The sequence below is a fragment of the Myotis lucifugus genome, unplaced genomic scaffold, assembly GCF_000147115.1.
Source record: "Myotis lucifugus unplaced genomic scaffold, Myoluc2.0 scaffold_86, whole genome shotgun sequence".
Taxonomy (NCBI): Eukaryota; Metazoa; Chordata; class Mammalia; order Chiroptera; family Vespertilionidae; genus Myotis; species Myotis lucifugus.
In genome coordinates this window covers 4,493,655-4,516,455 of record NW_005871134.1, presented here as the reverse complement: position 1 = coordinate 4,516,455, position 22,801 = coordinate 4,493,655, and positions in this window count along the sequence as shown.

The window sequence follows — 22,801 nt, the reverse complement described above, 5'->3', positions numbered from 1 at the left end:
TGTCCAGCATCCACATAACTCTTCCTGGCACTTCACCATGCACACCTTCTCCTGAAAAATCAATATGCTTATTTACTGTTTTCTTTGTAAATTTGTTTTAATGCCCCTCTGAGTGCAGTGCCTCTCCCACATTTCACCCATTACTTGTCCCTATGCATTTCAAAGTCAGTTTTCCTTTCTGTGTTTCTATACTGTGTTCCCTCATGTTAAAGCATTGGCAGGATATCTAATACAAATTTTGTGCACTGGGCCTCTAGTATACAATAATTAACTAAAAATGGATCCATGACCTGTACACACTGAAATCATAAAACACTATGAAAAAAAAATCATAGAGATAAATTAATGATTTTAGATTTGGCAATAAAATTTAGATATGACCTTGTTAGCATAGGGATCTAGCTAGTTAGTTAAGGAAGGGGGGAAATGGGATTGTACATTAAGCCTGATTCCTAGGAAGCCCCATCATTCACAAGCTTTTCAGAGGACAGCTGCATCCTTCCCTGAAGGCACCTAATCCCTTTAGTGGGCAAGAAGAATTGGCTGTCTAATCTCCCCTGGGAAACAACCAGCCATTATTCAGGATTACCAAGGGAGGGGTAAAACAGCCAAGGGAATTCCTTTGCTAGGCTTATGCACAGTAGAAAGCAAGGTGGAGCGGGGGGAGATAAACACATGTGTAGTAGAAACCAGATGAGGAGGCAAACTTTGGGTCAAAGCCAAAATGGTAACATAAAGTGGAGGAGTCCCCCAGGAAAATAATTGAATTGGATAAGGGACACAAAACCCTGGGAGATCCAGGAAAGGGATTGGTTAGGGGGAGGGCCCAGCACAAGCCCATGAAAAGCCAGGAAAGATATTGTTTAGTTTGAAAGAAAGCCTACTTTCTCCCAAGCCCCAGGTAATATAATAAAAGCTTAATGAAGGCCCACCTACGTAGCACATGTTCATTCGTTTTTTGCCAATTTGTTAGAGCAAGCGCTCATTGTGTCCCCATAGCAGTCCTGTGGCTCCAAGCATATGTCCAAGTGTGGGTCCAACTGTGGCTCTCCGTGGGGGCTCCAGCACAGCAGAAGCACAACCAGGGGTGGAGACTAGGATGGACTACCGAGCCCAGGGTGATGACACTGCAATTCTAGATATTGACCCTCCTGGTGGGCACTAAGTCCACCAGGCCCAGGACTTCTTCTGTAGAAAGATGAAGCTAAGCCACCTGGCTATTTATAAGACATTGGGCACCTGAGGACAGTCCTTTGTTTTTGCTCCAATCAATCTTGCCAATATACCTCATCCTCCTATCTGTGGGTCCCCAAAGTGCTTTTCTTGTGACTCTTTCAAAGAAGTAGTTGCAATCATTATTTTGCATACATTTCCAGAGTTTTGTTTGCCAAGACACATATACATATATACAAATTCACATTCATAAATAAAAGCATACACATTTCTACATCATACTCTGTCAACTAAAAATAAATTCAGAGAATATCGTCATTTGGCACAAATAAACCACCTTCTCCCATGATATTGAATTATATTTTATTGTAGATATGCAAGGTTTTATTAAAATCTAGAGGCCCAGTGCATGAAATTCGTGCACTGAGTGGGTGGGGGGGAGTCCCTCAGCCTGGCCTGCGCTCTCTCACAGTCTGGGAGCCCTCAGGGGATGTCTCATGTCCTTAGCGCTGCCATGGAGGTGGGAGAGGCTCCCACCACCACTGCTGCACTTGCCAGTTGTGAGCCTGGCTTCTGGCTGAGTGGCACTCCCCCTGTGGGAATGCACTGACCACCAGGGGGCAGCTTTTGCACTGAACATCTGCCCCCTGGTGGTCAGTGCACATCATAGTGACCTGTCATTCTGCCGTTTGGTCTATTTTCATATTAGCCTTTTATTATATAAGATAATAATAAATCCAAGCACTGTCCAGTCAGAATGGGCCTCTGATCAATCAGAGAAAACACTGGTGTGACAGTGCCACAGAACAACATCAAAAATATTCAGTAGTTTATAATTTCAAGCATTTATTCCCATCTTCAGTTTACAGATCCACTGGTTTTGAGTTCAGGTAGCTTCAGTGTTTCTTACTCTGTGCCTGAGTCTACAAGAAAGACTTCTTGCGAAATGTTCTCACTGTGGTTGGCAGGAATGCAAGAGTTTCCCTCGCACATAGGCACATTTGGAGCTTCATACCTTCTCAAGGCTCATTGGTGAAAGCAAAGTATATGACCCAGGGCCATCACTGGAAGAGCAGGACATGAAGAAACATTTGTAAGCAAAAGCTGCTCTTTATCAAACTAAATATTGGTCCTGTATGGATATAGCACAATTTCATTAAACCAATTATATTGATGCATGCATATACTGCCTCTATTCTCTGACTAATGTAAACAATGCAGTAATGAACAAGTTTTTACTTTCAGCTTTGTAAGTTTCTATGGTGATCGATTCACAAAAATGGAATGTCAGGGCCAGAAGATGTGGAGTTATTTTGATAAATCTTGAATTCCAAAGAAGTTGCTTAAATTTACACTTCCATCAGCAATGCTTTTGAATGTTGGGTTCTTCACATTCTTCCCACGTTATGTAGAAAATGATAAATTGCTATTTAATTTGCATTTCTATAGTTTCTAATAAGCTTGAGCAATTTTACATATGTATATATCACACAGCATTTCTGTTAGTTTTAACTGCCTATTTGTTATCCACTTTCTATTAGATTATTATCTTTTAAAAATTATTTGTTTTTTATATGTAAATATGAACTGTTTACATATTTATCTATAAATAAAATTTACCCTGTTTCTACATACATGGATTCATGGAGAAAATTTCCCCTACTGCAAGCCTGGGCAAAGGGCTCCACAGAACATTTGGAGAGCTTGAAATATGTCCTCTGTAGTTCAGGGATTACAGTCTCATATTTGAAAGGCCAAAGACATGTGAAACTGTGCCTTGTAGCCTCCCTGATAATGGAGAGATTTCTGTACGGGGAAAGGCTGTGTTTATCAAGTTTGGGTGGATAAAAATAAACAAGTATTTTTGAGGGAAAAATGTGGACTATATAATGGAGGAAGTGCTGAGAAAAGGATCCTAAGTGAACAGACAAAAATCCTATAAATTATAATGAGTATAACCCTGGTCAGTGTTGCACAATGAATAGATCTTTGGCCTGCACACCGAAGGGTCTCAGGTTAAATTCCCATCAAGGGTGTATACCAGGGTTGCATGTTTGATCCCCGGCCCTGGTAAGGGAGCTTATGGGAGGCAACTGATTCATGTGTCTCTCTTACATTGATCTTTCTCTCTCTCTCTCCCCCTCCCTTCCTCAGGTGAGTATTAAACAACGAAAAATTACAATGAGTATAACACAATGGTACTGTAAAAGAAAAATATGGCTAAAATTAGTAGAGTTTAGTCCAATAACTGAGGACAATTCTATATTATAAAACATATTATTATACATGTACTACCATAATACATCTATTTTATGAATAACATTTTATTAAAATAAAAATGTATGGATAATTTCTCAACTTAATTATATATATGTATGTATTCAGGATTACAGGAGCATGTATGTATATCTTAAATCATATAACATGATCATTCTAAATAAATAATAGAAACACCTGCACTAATTTGTAAATAAGACATTGTTACTCATTACTCTTAATAAATATTATTATAGATTCTCTATTCAATTTAATTAAACAAAAACTGAATTAGAACTATAAATGTTAGGAAAGATGTTATCTTTTTATATATTGAATATAATAATATAATTTTATAAAGCAAAAGAATCAATCAAGTAAAGATAAAGCTAGTACATACAAAAACAATAAAGTGACTGGATACTAAATACAAAATCTAAGATTCCTAAATCACTTTCACCATTTATTCCACAAATATTCTGCATAGAAAAAAAATAATTATCCATTCTCATAGGTATGTCATTGTTTTAATTTTATTTCCTTAATGAAAAATTATGTTGAATGTATTTTCATAAGCTTATTTGCCATATATTTATCTTCTCTGGTGAGGTGTCTGCCCAAATCTTTTGCCCATTTTTAATTGCATTGTTCATTTTCTTATTGTTAACTTTTTAGTTTTATTGTGTATTCTAGATAACAAGTTCTTTATCAAATATGTATTTTGCAAATATTCTCTGAATTCTATGCTTTATATTTTTATTATTTAAACAGTCTCTCACAGAGACATATTAAATATTAATGAACTTCAAATATCTCAGTTTCCATTCATGGATTATGCTTTAGGTATTGTATCTACAAGGTTATTATCAAACTCAAAATTACATAAGTTGTCTCTAGTTTTCTGCTAGAACTTTTATATCATTCCATTTTACATTTAAGTTTATGGTCCATTTTGAGAAAATATTAACAAAAAGATATAAGGCAGAAGCCTGGGCTTGCTTATTTATTTTTACATATGGATATCTAATTGATGTTGAAAAGATTGTCCTTTATTGAATCATCTTTGCTACTTTGTCAAAGATAAGTTGACTATATTTGTGAGCGTCTATTTTGGACCCTTTTTTTGTTTCATTGATCTATGTATCATTTCTTTCACAAATACTGAACTTTTCTGATTTCTGTAAATCAATCTTGAAATTGGGTAATATGAATGTTGTTGGTTGAAATTAGGCTCTTCCATGGGATTGTGAGGAAAGCATTTCAGGAACCCACGCACAGGAGACTGTGGTGTGGCAAGTTTTATTCGTGATGCAAAATCAAGAGTTCCCCTCCTGAGTTCCCAATGTCCCATCTCTGTCCATCCCACCATGGAAAAAGTCTTCATCAAGGCCCAAAAAAAGGCCAGTGTCCAGAGTTTCTGCTTCCTATTAAAGCTTAGTCCTTCAGAGTTCTTGAGGCCCACTGCGGGCCAGGTAGCTGCTGGACCTGCATGGTCTCATGCTCCAGGGTGAGAGAGAACATGCCAAAACATGGGGCCAGTGGGGGTCACTAAGTGAGAGTGAGAGCTTCTTTTTCACTTGTGATTTATAACTAGGAGTTTTTTTCAAAATAACCAATCAACTTCTCAGGCTTTTGTGGTCTTCTGATCAATGATCCCTTTCCCAGGTTAGACTGACAGGCCTCTATGTCCATCACCTCCCCTTGCACCATTTTGATTTCTATTGCACTTGTGTTTACCTCCCCCTCCATTGTTCTATCTCTTTCCCCAGTGATTTGTGGTGAACAGACTGGTGGTTCCCTGGGTGGGGTTGGGGCAGGAGAGCTGCAAACAGTAACTTTCTAGTGAAACAACAGGCTCAGTGTCCCAGCCCATTAGGGTCAATAATGTCTGATTCCTTTTGCATCCTTCTTATTAATATTTAGCTAACTATGGTAACGTGAGTACTTCAACTTTATTCCTTTCAGTACTATGCTTAAATACTCCAATCAAAAGACATAGGGTAGCTGAATGGATAAGAAAACATGACCCATATAAATGCTGTCTACGAGAGACCCACCTCAGAACAAAAGATTCACACAGAATAAAAGTGATGGGATGGAAATGGTTTTTCAAGGAAAATGGAAATGAAAAAAAAAGCTGGGCTGGCAATACTTATATCTGACAAAATAGACTTCAAAGTGAAGGCCATAACAAGAGACGATGAAGGCCACTACATAATACTAAAGGGATCGATCCAACAAGAGGGCATAATCCTGGTAAACATACTAGTATATGTACCCAATACAGGGGCATCCAACTTCTGGAGGATTTTAAGGGAGAGATGGACAGCAATACAATCATAGTAGGTTGACTGTATTTCAAGGTATTGCTTCATGTTATCTAAGTTTTCAAATATATGACATAAAATTGTGTTATTCCTTTATTAACACTTTGACATCCATTACTCAGTAGGGATGACTCTGACTCCTCTTTCATTTCTATTATTTCTATTATGTGTCTTTTTTTCCCTTGGTTAGACAGCATAGAATTTTCGTCAATTTTTGTGGTCTTTTCTAATAACCAGTATTTGGTTTGTTGAGTGCTCTGTTTTTTCTTTTAAGTATTATTTACTTCCATTCTAATTGTCATTAGTCTTTTTTCTGCTTGCTTCAAGTTTAAAGTGCTATTATTTCTCTAATTTTTTAACAAGAATGATTCAGGGATCAATTTTAGAAGTTTCTTCTTTTAAATTATCAGTTTTATAGTATAAATTTTCCTCTAATCATTGCTTTTGCTGCAAACCAATAATTTTGATAATTGTTCTCTAAGATAAGGTTCTATAATGGGGGAGACAGCATGTTTGACCAATACCTTCCTCAAAGTTTGTTTTTCAAGCCTGTGTGTGCTTATTAAAATAATGGTTCAATGTCAGTATAAAATAGATGGAAAGAATTGGTGACAAGACAAAGCTGAGGTACTCAGAGGACAGATATTGCAGCTCTCAGGTAACATATTAAGGTGTTTTTACTTTACTATAATTACAATGGTGAGTTATTTGAAGAATTTTAAATGAGATAAAAATTTGAAAAAAAAATTGCTTTGACTTCTTTGTGAATTGATTAAAATAGAACAATACTGCATACAATATAATCAAATAGAAAAATCACACAAAAATTCAAGCAAATCAAAACAGCTAGTTTTAACCCTTTTTCCTTTATGGATTATGCCAGCATCAGTAGAGTGGTTTATTAAATAACCCATGTTTATTTCCTAGGACAATGCTTGATCAAAAGATTTAAATATATTACTGTAAAGGGAACATACAATAGATTCCTGATTAGTTTCTTTTGCTTTATGCTTATATTTGATAAATAAATATGTTGTATAATCTTTCTATGATTACTTATCAATATTTAATTATATGGGACTAGATTATTCCCTAAAATTTAAAAAGTAGGAAGTAAAATTATCCTAAGTTTTTAGAAATGTGTCTGTATGTCTACGTGAAGATATGGAGAGTTTCCCAGTTTTTGTTACATCTCGGGTTTACAATTATAACCTCAAGACCTTGGCTGGCAACTGTGGAATAGCCTAACAGTATAGCTAAGGTATGGGTGACGTCAGGCAGGAATATTTTTTTAAAATTCTTTATTGTTTAAAGTATTACATATAGTATTATATATGACTCCTTTTTCCCCCATTGATTTCTCCCCGGCCACCCCCACCCCCCAGCACATGCCCTCACCCCCCATAGTGTCTGTGTCCATTGGTTATGCTTATATGCATGCAAATAAGTCCTTTGGTTGATCTCTTGCCACCCTCCCTCCCCTGCTTTCCCTCTGAAGTTTGACGGTCTGTTCTATGCTTCTATGTCTCCGGATCTATTTTTGTTTATCAGTTTATAGTGTTCATTATATTCCACAAATGAGTGAGATCATGTGCTATTTATCTTTCTCCGACTGGCTTATTTCACTTAGCATAATGCTCTCTGGTTCCATCCATGCTGTTGCGGATGGTAAGAGGTTCATTTTGTTGTTGTTTTTTGTTTGTTTGTTTGTTTTGTTTTGTTTTGTTTTTTTTTTTTACAGCAGCACAGTATTCCATTGTGTAGATGTACCACTGTTTTTTAATCCACTCATCTGCTGATGGGCACTTAGGCTGTTTCCAAATCTTAGCTATGGTGAATTGTGCCTCTATGAACATAGGGATGCATATATCCTTTCTAGTTGGTGTTTCTGTTTTCTTGGGATATATTCCTAGAAGTGGGATTACTGGGTCAAATGGGAGTTCCATTTTTAATTTTTTGAGAAAACTCCATACTGTTATCCACAGTGGCCGCACCAGTCTGCATTCCCACCAGCAGTGCATGAGAGTTCCTTTTTCTCCACATCCTCTCCAGCACTTGTCCTTTCTTGATTTGTTGATGATAGCCATTCTGACAGGTGTGAGGTGGTACCTCACTGTTGTTTTGATTTGCATCTCTCGGATGATTAGTGACTTTGAGCATGTTTTCATATGTCTCTGGGCCTTCTGTATGTCCACTTTCAAAAAGTGTCTATTTAAGTTTTTTGCCCATTTTTGATTGAATTGTTTATCTTCCTTTTGTTAAGAAGTATGAGTTCCCTATAAATTTTGGAGATTAGGCCCTTATCAGATATAACATTGGCAAATATGTTCTCCGATGCAGTGGGCTTTCTTGTTGTTTTGTTGATGGTTTCTTTTGCTGTGCAGAAGCTTTTTATTTTGATGTAGTCCCATTTGTTTATTTTCTCCTTAGTTTCCATTGCCCTAGGAGCTGTATCAGTAAAGATATTACTATGACATATGTCTGCTATGTCATATTTTGCTGTCTATGGATTCTTCTAAGATTTTTATGGTTTCCTGTCTTACGTTTAAGTCCTTTATCCATTTTGAGTTTATTTTTGTGTATGATATAAGTTGGTGGTCTGGTTTAATTTGTTTGCATGTATCTGTCCAATTTTCCTAACACTATTTATTGAAGAGACTGTCTTGACTCCATTGTATGCACTTGCCTCCTTTTTCAAATATTAATTGAGCATAATGGTTTGGGTTCTCTGTTCTGTTCTGTTGGTTTGTATGTCTGGTCTTGTGCCAGTACCAGGCAGTTTTGAGAACAGTGGCTTTGTAATACAGCTTGATATCTGGTATTGTGATCCCTCCAACTTTGTTCTTCTTTCTCAGAATTGCTATGGCTATTTGGGGTCTTTTTTTATTCCAGATAAATTTTTGGAGAGTTTGTTCTAGGTTTGTGAAATATGCTGTTGGTGTTTTAATGGGGGTTGCATTAAATCTATAGATTGCTTTGGGTAGTATGGACATTTTAATGATGTTGATTCTACCAATCCATGAACATGGTATATTCTTCTATTCATTATGTCTTTCAGTATCTCTTTTTTCAATGTCCTGTAGTTTTCTGAGTATAGGTATTTTACCTCCTTATTTAAGTTTATTCCTAGGTATCTTAATTTTTTTTTTGTTGCAATGGTGAGTGGGATTGTTTTTTGTTTTGTTTTTTTTTAAATATATTTTATTGATTTTTTACAGAGAAGAAGGAAGAGGGACAGAGAGTTAGAAATATCGATGAGAGAGATCGATCAGCTGCCTCCTGCACGCCCCCTACTGGGGATGTGCCGCAACCAAGGTACATGCCCTTGACCAGAATCAAACCTGGGACCCTTGAGTCCGCAGGCCGATGCTCTATCCACTGAGCCAAACCGGTTCGGCAGGGATTGTTTTTTGGCAGGGATAATTCTTGATATAGGACTCAGATTTCTCTTTGGCAATACTTCCATCCAACAACATAATTGAAAAAAATAGGTGTTTATTATTGGATGACTATTTGATTTCAGCTATGCCAGAAATAAACATCATGGACTGTTACACAGGGTAGGGTGCATAGAAAATCATTTCTACCCTCTTTTACTATATACAAGACAAGTTAAAGTGCAGAGAATTTAAGTGATTTAATCCCATATGCATACCAAAATCAGCCATGCTGTAGTGGAAAACAGAGCACAATATTGTATCTGGTTTCATATCTCACCTTTATCATTTACTGTGCATGTCTTAATTATTTTTACTAAAATAATTAAATTTTAGTTTTACCATTTGTGTAGTGATGAAAATAATCATACCTATCTTTTAGGGTATAAGGTTTACATGAAATAATGTTCACTATGTGCTTAATTTACTCCTGGCACACAGTATACACCTAATATATCTATTTATCATTGTTATTACTATTATTTTGGATATAGATGGCATATCTCAATAATATGAAAGTCTCATCTTATAATTTATTATATATATTATAATTTGAATTCCAGGTATGGGAATATAGTAATGCAAATTAATAATAAACTTTAAGAGAATTTAATAAAATGTAATGAGATATTTTAGTCCAATAACATATAAAAATAGAAACTCTTTTCTATTTTTAAAAATGAAATTTCTATTTATTGCTATAGAGCTTACATTTTTAATTCGGTGAAGAAAATTAAGTTTTGAAAGTGATGAGATTTTTCCATGTTTCCTACCAGAAAGAAGCATAATCAAGACTGTAAACACCTTTGCTCATGTATTGTGAATACCAAGTTTGGTGTACTCTCTGTAACTTCATATATTTCTGTTGAGCAAGTAGACTAATTTAGCTACAAGGATGCCAATCTGGTCAATCACATTAAAGATATTTATTATGCTTTTTTCAAAGTCATTTCAGGTATGACAGTTCAATGGGAAAGCATAAATTAATGGCAGGTATTTGTATATTTTTTAAATATATTTTTATTGATTTCAGAGAGGAAGAGAGAGGAAGGGAGAGATAGAAACATCAGTGATGAGAGGAATTATTGATTGGCTGCCTTCTGCATGTTGGACCGAGCCTGCAACCCAGGCATGTGCCTTTGACTGGAATCGAACCTGGGACCCTTCAGTCCACAAGCAGAAGCTCTATCCACTGAGCCAAATTGGCCAGGGCTATATCTTTTTTTTCAACTATAATTTATATTCAATACTATGTTGTATCAGTTTCAGGTGTACAGCTTAGTGGTCAGACAGTTATATACCTTCCAAAGTGGACCCCTGTGACCTTGGCACCATACATAGTCACTACAATATTGACTGTACTCATGCCATACCCCACATCTCATGTCTATTATGTAGCTACACATCTGCATTTCTTTATACCTTCTCATTTTTGCCTATTTCCCCCAAACCCTCCCCTCTAGCTACCATCAGGCTGTTTTCTGTATCTATGGGTCTGTTTAGTTTTGTTTGCTTGTCATTTAGAGTACACCTATAAGTGACCTATTTCACTTTGCATAATGGTTTCTAGGGCCATCCATGCTGTCACAAATAGTAAGATTTTATTCTTTTTTATGGCCAAATAATAATCCATTGTATATGTGTACCACAGCTTTTTATCCACTCATCTATTGATGGGAACTTAGGTTGCTTCCATATCTTGGCTATTGTAAATAATGCTGCAATTAACATAGGAGTGCATATATTCATTCAAATCATTGTTTTGAGTTTCTTTGGGTTAATACCCAGAAGTTGAATCACTGGGTCATAGGGGGATGCATTTTTAATTTATTGAGGAACTCAATAAATTAAGTTGGTACAGCTACTATGTTTTCCATAGTGGCTGTACCAATCTGCATACATGGGTGTGCAAAAGTAAGTTTACATTTACAATACAAATAAATAATTGGTAAATAATAATACAAGAATATAAAGTCTGTGTTTCGTGTACTCACAACGGTAAACCTACTTTTGCCCACCTGTATATCTTTTATAATATACTTTTTTTTTGGTAAAAAATATTTCAGCCAAGTTTATCAAGTAGAAATCTTCAAAGTTAGCTTATTAATTATTTGTGTATTGACATCATCCCACTATTGTTTACTGCTGAAAAGCATGATATTTAAGAATTGGCACAAAATAATAAATAAAACTTGAATACTGTATATATTGGGTTCATTTCTTATCTCTCACTTTACTGACTGTGTGAACTATCTGAACTTTTGCTTGTAACTCGTTTCAGTAAAAGAAATAACTCCTTCAAAGAGTCTTAAAAGCTTAATTTTAAGAGTATTTTTTAAAACATCTGGGACAATTTGTACTCATAATCAGCAATAAATTAGCTTTCTTTCTCTTTATGTGTATGTTCCTTATCTTTTATGGAGATAAGGTAGTACTTCATCTAGATGATAAAAAAATGATTTTACTTCCAAATTTTAATAAGATTTCAATCCTGATTTTCACTACACTTTTCTTAAGCATTCTGCCAACATGATTTCTACATGTATCAATTTTTTTCAAGTACAAACAACCCCAGCATTTCAGGGGTTTATATCAATAAAGACTTGTTTAGCCCTCATGATATATTATGTGACTGATCAGTGGTGACTCTGTTGCAGGATCCACCTTCCTCAGGATTATAGCTCTGCTCCATGTGTCTTCTCACTAGGGATTTGGGCTAATGCAGAAACATTATAAGGGGCACGCTTGTTTTTGTGCTGTTAGGAGTACTAATTACGCACAATATATTTTTAAGGAAAATATGTCCTGTAACTCTCCAGGAATTCTATCTTTAGATCATTATGATTGGTCAGAATCTTTCCTTTTTAACTAAGATAGTTTACCTTCATTAAATTTTAAAGTCACTACCAGAATGAGCAATATAAATGCCCTATTTCAAGAGCAACAACCATATTATAGCAGGTATTCCATCAGTTAGATTCTCTCCATGAAGTCATAGATAAGAAATCTTTTTGGATTTCAGTCTTATAAAGGGTATTATTTCTTTGACTAATGGAGATATTTACCCTCTGATTATTTTACTATTTTGCTTTGTCTCTGAGGAAGCTCAGAAACAAATATAAAGGTCAGTGACTGAAATTATATTGATCCTAATGGTTAGCACATGTTGACATTCACTTCTATTGGACCATGATTTTCTACTTTTTTGTATGTTTTATATACATCCCCATTCATAGATATTTGTCATTAATAACTGTAACTCCTCTGTGATAACAAAATAAATGTGTGTGCGTGTGCGTGTGCGTGTGTGTGTGTGTGTGTGTGTGTGTGTGTGTGTTTGAAGTTTGGCAGCATAAAGTTACTGTGTCTCTGATGATTAGTTATTTGTGAAAGGTTGTCACACATTTAATTTTACATTTTTGTTTTGTTTTTCCCTATGGATATGGCCAAAATAATAATAAAAAATAAGGACAAAAGATCCCTGCTTCTACTTCTTATTTAAACTAGGTTAGTCTTCTCAGTGTGATTGGTGTCATTAGGTAATTTTGGGTGAAAGGCTATGAGTGCAATCCCTTCAGGGAAAACTATTAATAGCTGTTAAAATAGAAGCTATTAAAAACTATAAATCATATTCACTACCATGTCAATGGCTCTACCTTTCATTTGAAGCCTGAAGTAATTTAGGTTTGGAAAGAAAGAAAAGAAAAAGATCAGTGGTCTTAAAGAGTCTGTATGGGGAAAATGAATACTAAAAACATGAGTTCTAGAGACAGACCGACCTGGTTTGGCAGCCATGCTCCACAAGGTGTAAGCCGTGTGAATTTACACTGATTTTATAACCTCTGCAAATTTCATTTTTTTTTTACTCTTTCTGTAACTTTCGTACGGGTATATGACATACAGATATTACACTGCATAAGTATTAAGTGTAAAGATATAAATTTTTGTGCATTTCTGCCACCAATTAGCCACAACATAGGACACGATTTTCATACATATACAAAATCAGGTATCCCTTCTTAGTCAATAAACTCTGACTTCTTTGACCATAAATTTGTTTTGTTTGAACACACACACACACACACACACACACACACACATAACATGTATACTTTTATGTCTGGCTTTTTTGTTTAACATTTTATTTGTGAAATTCATCCGTTTTATTAAGTATACTAGTTCTTTAGGTTAATGCATAATATTCCATTATATAGCTATACTACACTTTAACTATTCTACTGTTGATGGACATTTGTTTCCATTTGGGGGCTATAAATCTGCTTTGAACAGATTTAATAATGGACTTAAAACCGTATTTCCCTTAAATATACTGTTAAATATTAGAAATATAGAAGCATAGGTAGGCATATGTTAAGAAAGAATGGGTACTGTGAAACAGCATTCAAAAACAGTGTATCAGTGTGCACTCAATGAATGATAGTGTCATTTGCTTCATATTGTAGTCCACACTTGATAGTGTGAGTCTTTTTAATTATAGCCATTCTAAAAGTGGTATATTTGAATCTTTTTGTTTTAATTTGCACGTCCTAGAAAATTAATTACGTTGTACACTTTTTTCATATAGTATGCCCTACAGAGCCTCTTTTAGGGAAAATTTCCTTCACATGTTCCTCACATTTTATTAAATTGTTGTCTTTTTTGATAATTTTAATAATTCTTCGTATATTATCAATTTTAGTCCTTTGCCAAATATCTGCTAGTCTTTGGCTTTTGGTGTACTAACTGATGCCATATAATAAACAGATATTCTTAGTTTTAATTAAAATCATTTTATAAATCTTTTTTATATTTAGTAAATGTTGTGTCCTGTTTTAGAAATTTGTGTAAAGTTCAGAAAATATTATTTATATTTTCTTTTAGAAGTTTTAGCATTTTACCTTTCACATTTTGATCTGTGTTTTAAATCAATATAATTTATGTATATGTATGAGGTAGAGGTCATGGGTCACTGTCAGAAATATATCCAACTTTTCTGATACATTTATTAGAAAAACTATACATTCTCCTAATATGTTGCAGTGGAATCTTTAGCATAAATCAAGGGAATATTTAATTATGGGTGTTTATGTATTCTCTACTTCATTTAATTGGTTCATTTGTCTATTCTTTCCTTGTTATTCCACTGTCTTAATTACTGTAGCTTCATAGTGCATTTTAAAATGTGGTGTTGGAAGTTTGTCAGATTTATCCATTTTAAACATAGAATCTAGACCATTCCAAGTTATTTGCATTATCATATAAACTTTAAAGTCTGCTTGTTGAGTTCCAAAATGAAAGCTAAGAATTTTATTGGAAATGCATTGATTTTACAGATACATTTGGAGAAAATAGACATCTTCACAACAAATATACATATTCACTTCTTTGTTTTTTATTAATCTAAGCAATGTTTTAGGATAACTTTCAGTATAGGGGTCTTATAATTACTAAATATATGGTCTTTTTGGTGCTAATATAAAAATATATTTAAATTTTATTTTCTGTTGTTAGTATATAGAAATGCAGTCTATTTTGTACATTTATTATACATAAAATGATAATGCAAAGATACTTTATTTTCTACTAATATTTTATTTGTATAATTTTTCTATGTTTCCAGCTTTTAAAATATAATTTAAAAATTCTAAAATATTTTAAATGTGTATTTTGATGATTTAATATTCATACAAATTGTAAAATAATTATTCCAATCTAGTTAATTAGCACATCCATCACCTCAATAACTTTTTTTTTGGTGAGAAAATTTAAGTTCTACTCTTACCAAAGTTTCAATTATACAATGAAATGTTATTGACAATAGTCACCATGCTATATATTAGATCCTCAAACTTCATTCATCTTACAGCTGAAGTGCGTGCCCTTTAAACCAAGCTCTCCCTATTTACTTCACCCCCTGCCCCTGATCACCACTTTCCTATATTCTGTTTCTATAAGTTAGAACTTTTTTTAAAATTTTTTTTAGGATTCCACATATAAGTAGTACCATGCAGTATTTATCTTTGTCTGGCTTATTTCACTTAGCATGATGCCCTCAAGGTCCATCCATGTTTATGTTTACACAAACAGCAGGATTTCCTTCTTTCTTATGCCTGAATATTTCATTGCTTGTATGCATATGTGTATACAAATCTTCTATGTCCATTCACCCAGTGATGGACATTTCTGTTGTTTCCATATCTCAGCTATTGTGAATAATGCTGCTATGAATATGACTGCAGATCTCTTTGATATATACCTCAAAGTAAAATTACTGGATCAGATGTCAATTCTATTTCTAATATTTTGAGGAAACTCCATACTGTTTTCAATAGTGGCTGCATCAATTTACATTTTTATCAACAGTTCACAAGGGTCCTCTTTTCATTATATCCTCACTAATGCTTATTATCTCTTGTCTCCTTGATGCTAGCCATCCTAACAGGTATTAGGTGATATCTTATTGTGGTTTTGATTTGCATTGCCCTGATGATCAGTGATGTTGAACACCTTTTCATATACCTGTGATGCATATCTTCTTTGAAAAAAAGTCTATTCAGTTCCTCTTTCTTTCCCTCTCCTTTTATTCTTTGATCACAATGTCTTTTTTATCTGCTTTCAAGATTCTCTGTCTTTTTTTTCTCTCTTTTTTTTTTTCTTTTTTAGCAATTTGACTATGGTAAACTTAGATGTGATTTATTTTTAATATTTGTAACTTTCTTAACATCTTTAATTTAGTGGGTCTTCTTCAGTTTCAGAAATGTTTAGCTATTCATTGATTTCAAACATTGTGTGTATTTAACTTCTCTTATGGATATGAAATTTCATTTATGCTTGATTTTGGGCTGTATGACACATTTCTCACATTCTTTTTTGATATTTCATTTTTTTGTATTGTGCTTCATTTTGGACAATTTCTAAAAATAATCTTTGAATTTTCTAATGCAGCATTATAAAGTTCTATCCAATGGATTAAGTGCAGATATTGTACTATTCCATTTCTAGATGATTCATTAGAATACATCATATGTTTAAGTTTTCTTTTGAAATTCTCCTCTTTTTATACATTTTTGTCCATAGCATTATTTTTAAAAGTTTCATACCATGCTTTTTAAAAAATGTTTTAATGATATTTGCATTATCTGATACATTGGTGATATGCTTCTTCCTTTGTTCTTTATTTTTCTCTATTGAATTGGTCGCATTATCTTGCCTTTGTGCATGGAGCTTATATTTAAAAGTTATTATATGCCTGAGATTTTGTATGACAAGACTATTGAAATTGTTGTGATGATTTTCTTTTATTAGGGAGAATTGCATTTTGCTTTTTCAATCAATTAGAGTGAGCAGTAGATTACCATAGGGGATCTTGTTGCATCAGAGCTAGGTTGCAATTTCATAAAAAAGTAATTATAGCTTTGGTTCCTTATATGTGAAACTCTCAATCTTTTGTTTTAAGCATAGCATTATTTCTCAGGCCTGTGAGACTGAGCCAGGTTCAGCTCTGTTCTTTCAGTGTTTTGGCATTTCAATCATTACCCTCATCCCATTGAGACTCGAAATACATCGAATGTCTTTAAGAGGAAAACTGGTCTTCTGTTTGAGAGAGGTTCTCTTACTCTCATTGAGCTTCATCCCTTAAACACTATGAGGCTTCAGGAGATTTCATTCTCTCCATTTCCTAATTGAAGCTGCAGATCTCAGCATATTTCATATATATATACTGAGTGGCCAGATTATTATGACCACCTGATGTTTGTAGGCAAATTAGCTATAATTTTATGCTGAAGTTGCTAGAGGGCCAGCCCATTATAAATAGGGAAGCAGGTTGTTTACCACGACAGTAGAAGTGACTTTTTTCTGAAGATATGGGTAAACAATGTAATTTAACAGCCTTTGAACGTGGGATATATTTATTATATTATTATATTATATTATATTATATTATATTATATTATATTATATTAATTTATTATATTATGGGACTCTCCAGATTCTAATATTTCCTGCAAGCTTTTGTGATTATCAAAAGTTCTGTTATTTTCTCTTTTTCCAAAAAGAGTCCTTTTAGTCCAAGCCAAACTCTTAGCCTTTGTCCAGAATTAACATGTTCTCTCAGGGAAGAATGTTTCCAGCAATATCTCACCTAAGGAAAGGGTAAGGAAAACTATAAACTTTTTTAAATTATGCAAATTGAAGCATATTCAAAATACCAAGTAAACTTGCTCAGTCTAGATAGGTAGTGGATAAGGCAATTAAATAATTAATTAATGCAATAGTAAATATTTTTTGTATCCTCATAAAATAGGATATTTAAACTGAAACAAATGAAGAAATTAATTTTTCAAACATGTAAGCACATGTTTACTGAGCACTTACGGTGAGCTTGGCTCCATATGAGGCAATATGATATGCAGAAGAGCAAGACATTGACCTTGCTTATATTGGGCTCACAATAAAGGACACTAGTCATATCATATTTTTACAAATACAACAATAAAATATTGGAATAAGTTTAAAGATAATACCCTAAAGGGAATGGATAAATACATGAGATGTGGGTATACAGAGTAGATGCCATGGAATTTATGATGTTTGTTGTGGGATTTGATAAACATTAATCTGCCAGAGAAGTAAGGGAATAGTAAATAAGAATTCTTACACTAATGTAAAAATATATACAAACTTATACAATGTAAAATAGTTTAATGAGTTTAGGTGTTCTAAGCAACTTATTATTATTTTATTTGGAACTATGGTAGGCTATGAAGTTGGAGATTTCAGTGGTTACTGGATTCTGATGCCTTATAGCTTTTCCAGTTTTTGGAATATGATTTTAGAAGACCAGAACCAATTGAAAATTTTACATATGAAATAAGGGAAAATAAAGATAGATAACAATATAATACAGAAATATTATATAATATGGACAGAAAAATTCTATTCCACTCATCCTTAATCAAAAATTAAATATATGGACCCTGTCTTCAAGAAGCTTACATTTAAGTTGTAGAAATAAAACAAATATATAGGAGCAAATTAAGAAATAAAGAGTGTATTGTTCTTTAAAGTAGTTTAAGGTCAAATGAGAAAGAAAAGAATGATAATTGAAGAAATAGGAGAAGTAAATATAAAATATCCAGAAGTTAAGGTAACAGCACAAAATGACTGAAATAATTATGACTGCATTTCATAATAAAATGGAGAAAAAAACACCTTATGTTCAAAGATGGGAAAACTTAATATAATTAAGATGTTGACACTCCCTAAATTGATCTATGTAGGGAGCAGCTATAGGGTCAAACCTCGGACTGACCTGTGGCAGGGCCACAAACAAGTCCCAGCTTGGAGGGCAGAGCCCTCCTAGCACTAGTAAGCTTGACCTTATAGTCCTCCTTTGTTCCTAGGTAGCTAATGGGCTGTGGGAGGTGCAGCAATTGCTGCCAAAACAAGGCTTGAGTAAGTAAATACAGTGGGGCCTTGACTTACTGAGTTTAATTCATTCCGAGACTAAGGAGCTCCTTAAGGGAGCTCGTTAACTCAAATTACTCTGTCAACTCAATGCAAAAAATTGGCCAAGAGACAGCTGGTATCTCAAAAAACTCGTTAGTCAGGACACTCGTAAGTCAAGGCCCCACTGTAGATGTGAAACTCCCAAGAACATTGTAAACATGTTGACCACTCCCCTTGTTTTGCTTCCTGTAATCTGACCATAAAACAAAGCTTCCGTTTACAGGCTGTGTAACTGTCTCCTCATCCAGACAGTGATCCTACCTGGCCCCAACTGTATTCTCTTGTCTGTCTTCTTTAATCCTTCACCGCCCCTCCTCAGGTTCACCCTTGGCCATGCTGGACTCGGTTCAGATCTATATATTTAACATAATTCTTATTAACTAGTAGCTCCTTTCTGTGTGCAAAAACTGTCAGACTGGTACTAAAAATAATGTGGAAATAAAAGGGACCCAGAGTAGGCAAGCAACCTTGAGTAAAAAAGAAAAAATCACATATGGAGGACTAAACAATTCCCAATTTCAATACTTACTACAAAGCTATCATAATCAAATCATACATAATATTGAAAAACATGGGTGATCAATGACTATAATCGAGGATCAAGTAATAAATGCTTACTTCTAAGGTAAATAGGTTTTCTTAAAAGCTGCCACAAAGATTCAATATATAGAGGAAAAAAATCAATGGAGATGGAACTAATGGACTGCACTGGGGAACAGTAAGACATGGGAAAATCTAGAAAGAGAATCGAATTGGGCAAGACTGAATTGAGCAAAAATCATGATATGGATTTAAAGGAGTTTGTAGATGCTTTCAATCACTGAAATAACTTGAAATGTGTTCAAAAAGTTCAAAACGATTGCTAAGAATAGGGTGATTGGATTTAAAATAGACAATCAAGTTGCTTTAAATGTCTAGATATCACTGTGGCCTATTATATTACTCACTATACTTCTCTTGTCTATAGGATTTCATCAACTCTAACCTGGCCTATTACTGTAGCCTCTACATGCCAATTCCTTATTTCAATCTCTCTGTCCTCACTGCTCCAAATACAATATATAAAAAACACTAACTTGTCCATTTCATTCCCCTGCTTAAACCTTCAAAACAGACTTATCACTTATGAGCCAAAGTATTCTCCCCTACATTACCATTTCTCTTTCATGGCTGGTTCTTTCCATCAGCACACAAACATGTTCTAGCATCTGTCATTTTTATAAATAAACACACAAACAAATAAGGAAATGACATGCTTCCACTTGCCTCTCAGATACTACTTTCATTTTTGTTGTTACATTGCACACACATAAAAAAAAACTTTAAAATTTTTATTTTTCTATGTATCCCTCTATTTTTATTTTCTATTTTTAGTAGGCTGAAGATCTCCCCTTAAAGATAGCCATATTCTAAACCCTGGGATCTGTGAATGGATATTTCCTTATGTGGCAACCAAAGAGTTTTTTCGATGCGATTGTGTTAAGAATATTGAGATGCAGAGATTATTTTGGGTTATCCAGTGAATCTTAAATACAATTATATGTGTTTTCATAAGAGAGAGGCTGGTGGAGAGTAGATACACACAGACAGAAAAGGAGGCAACGTAACATCAAGGCACAGACTAGAGCAGCCGTGGGCAAACTACGGCCCGCGGGCCGGATCCGGCCCGTTTGAAATGAATAAAACTAAAAAAAAAAAAAAGACCGTACCCTTTTATGTAATGATGTTTACTTTGAATTTATATTAGTTCACACAAACACTCCATCCATGCTTTTGTTCCAGCCCTCCGGTCCAGTTTAAGAACCCATTGTGGCCCTCGAGTCAAAAAGTTTGCCCACCCCTGGACTAGAGTGATTCAGCTGGCAGCCACCAGAAACTAGAAAAATGTACCTAAAATATTATATCTAAAGTAATTATTGATTTCCTTTTCATCTCCTATAGTTCTTTTCCCAATCTTATGTCTCAGTATATGGTATCACAGCCCACATACTTAGACAAAATAGCAACGACAACAACAAACCTGACTCATTTCCCTTTATTTCACCCTGTATTAACAACATAAGCAAGTCTTGTCGATTGTCCTTCATAAGGTGACTTCAGTTTTACTGTTTATCCACTGTGCATCATACCTTATGATGCCATTCTCTCTAATATGGACAATGTAACTACTATTTTACCTTGGTCTCCCAGCTTTCTATTCCAGTCTACAATATAATATCCACTCAACAAACAGAGGGCTTTTTAAAAAATTAGGCAATATCACTCCCCTGTTTAAAATACTCCATTTATTTTGTACTTCACTTTGTATTAAATAAACTTTTCAACATGAACTCTGATGTCCTAAATATTATGGCCTCTTTATGTGAGTTACGCTCTACTTTTTATTAGCAAAACTTTTATATACTCCTAGACCATTTTTTCCACTTGAATTTTCATCTGTCATAAGTTCTCATGTTTTTATTGAAATCTTCATCCAAATATCTTAAAGATGCTCACTTTGACCATCCAACCTAAAAAATGTGATAACTACCCTCCTTTTGTCAACCTTTCTCATATTATCCTGTTGTAGTACATTAACACTTAATAGCAAATAAAATTTTATTGTTTACTTTTATGTTTATATTGTCCCTCCAGTGAGGAAAAAATAGGTTGGCATATAGCTGATGCTTAATAAATATATTTGAGAGAATAAAGATTCTCTCAATAAAGATTCATACTTATTGAGTCTTCTCCTTCAGAAATTTCATCTCCCAATTTACAAGTACACAATTTATATCACTGCTTATCATAACTTTTTCCCCTCTAAAATGTCTTTCCCTCTTTCTTTACCTGAAAAAAAAAATCAATCATTTTTCACAGTGATAACATCTTTCCCAGAAACAGGTCAACACTCACAGCTCCTTCACAGGAATTACACCTCATACCAAGGTTGAAAAAGGGAATGAAAATAATCATTATTGGGATGAGGTAGTCATGTGAAGAAATGGGTACTCAGTCAGAATATGAACTGTGCTAGAATGGAAGAAGGGAAAAATATCTGCAGGGTAGAACTAGAAAATGTGTGTTACACATATCACCACAGAAGCTACTGCGGGATGGAGAAGATGTTGTGCGACTGGCATGTCATTATGGAACTTGTGATTCATACATCTCTACAGATTTTTTTTTTAAATTTAGAATAGTTCTGAGTTTAAATAATTATTAAAAAAACGGTAGAACAATTTGAAATCTTTTTGGAAATAAGCATAATGATCATTACCCATTTATTTTCTTTTTTTTCATTTAAGTATTTTTTACTGCAATGTATCTGTGAAGTAAAAAATGAAAATTTGTTTCCAGATTAAAAATCTTATTTATCATGCAAAGATTCTGTTATTACTTTGTTATTTCCTGTGAGTCATGCCTATTGCCTTTCCAAATGAACTAAAACATATTTTATGCTGAATAAAATATGCTATCTCCAGTGGCAATTCCTATTTTATTTGTTTTCCACACTGTTGCTATTGAAAAAGACAGACATTTTTCTACAGGCTAATCTCCACTATCTCCTTTAGGCCCCCAGAGAGAGTTGTGTTATGGTGGGAAGATAATTGGAAGTGGTAGCAAACGTTGCTCTGAAAACATAAATTAGTATAATCTCTTTGGAAAACAATTTAGCAGCAGGTATGTGCAGCCTAATTGTGTTTATGTTCTTTGACCTAGTGATTCTGGTTTCAGCCACACATCTTAAGCAAATACTAGGATGAGGATAATAATTTGTACGTAAGGATTTGCACTGCATAGTCATGTATATTAAGGAATAAATGGGCAATTACTTGATTATATAAAAGTAGATGATTGGTTAAATCAATCATGGTATACCCATATAAAGGAATACACTAGTACTAGTAAAAATGCTGTGCATTAATATATAATGCCATGAAAAGACATTCATAATAAACTTTGTGAGAATGCTGGCTACAAAGCTGCATGACCTTCAAAATTCCAATTTTATGGGGGGAAAAACTTGTATATGTTTGTGTATGTGTCTATCAGAGAGAGAGAAGTGGCAGAAAAATATTTAAAAATATAGTAATTTTTTATGAATGGTAGCTTATG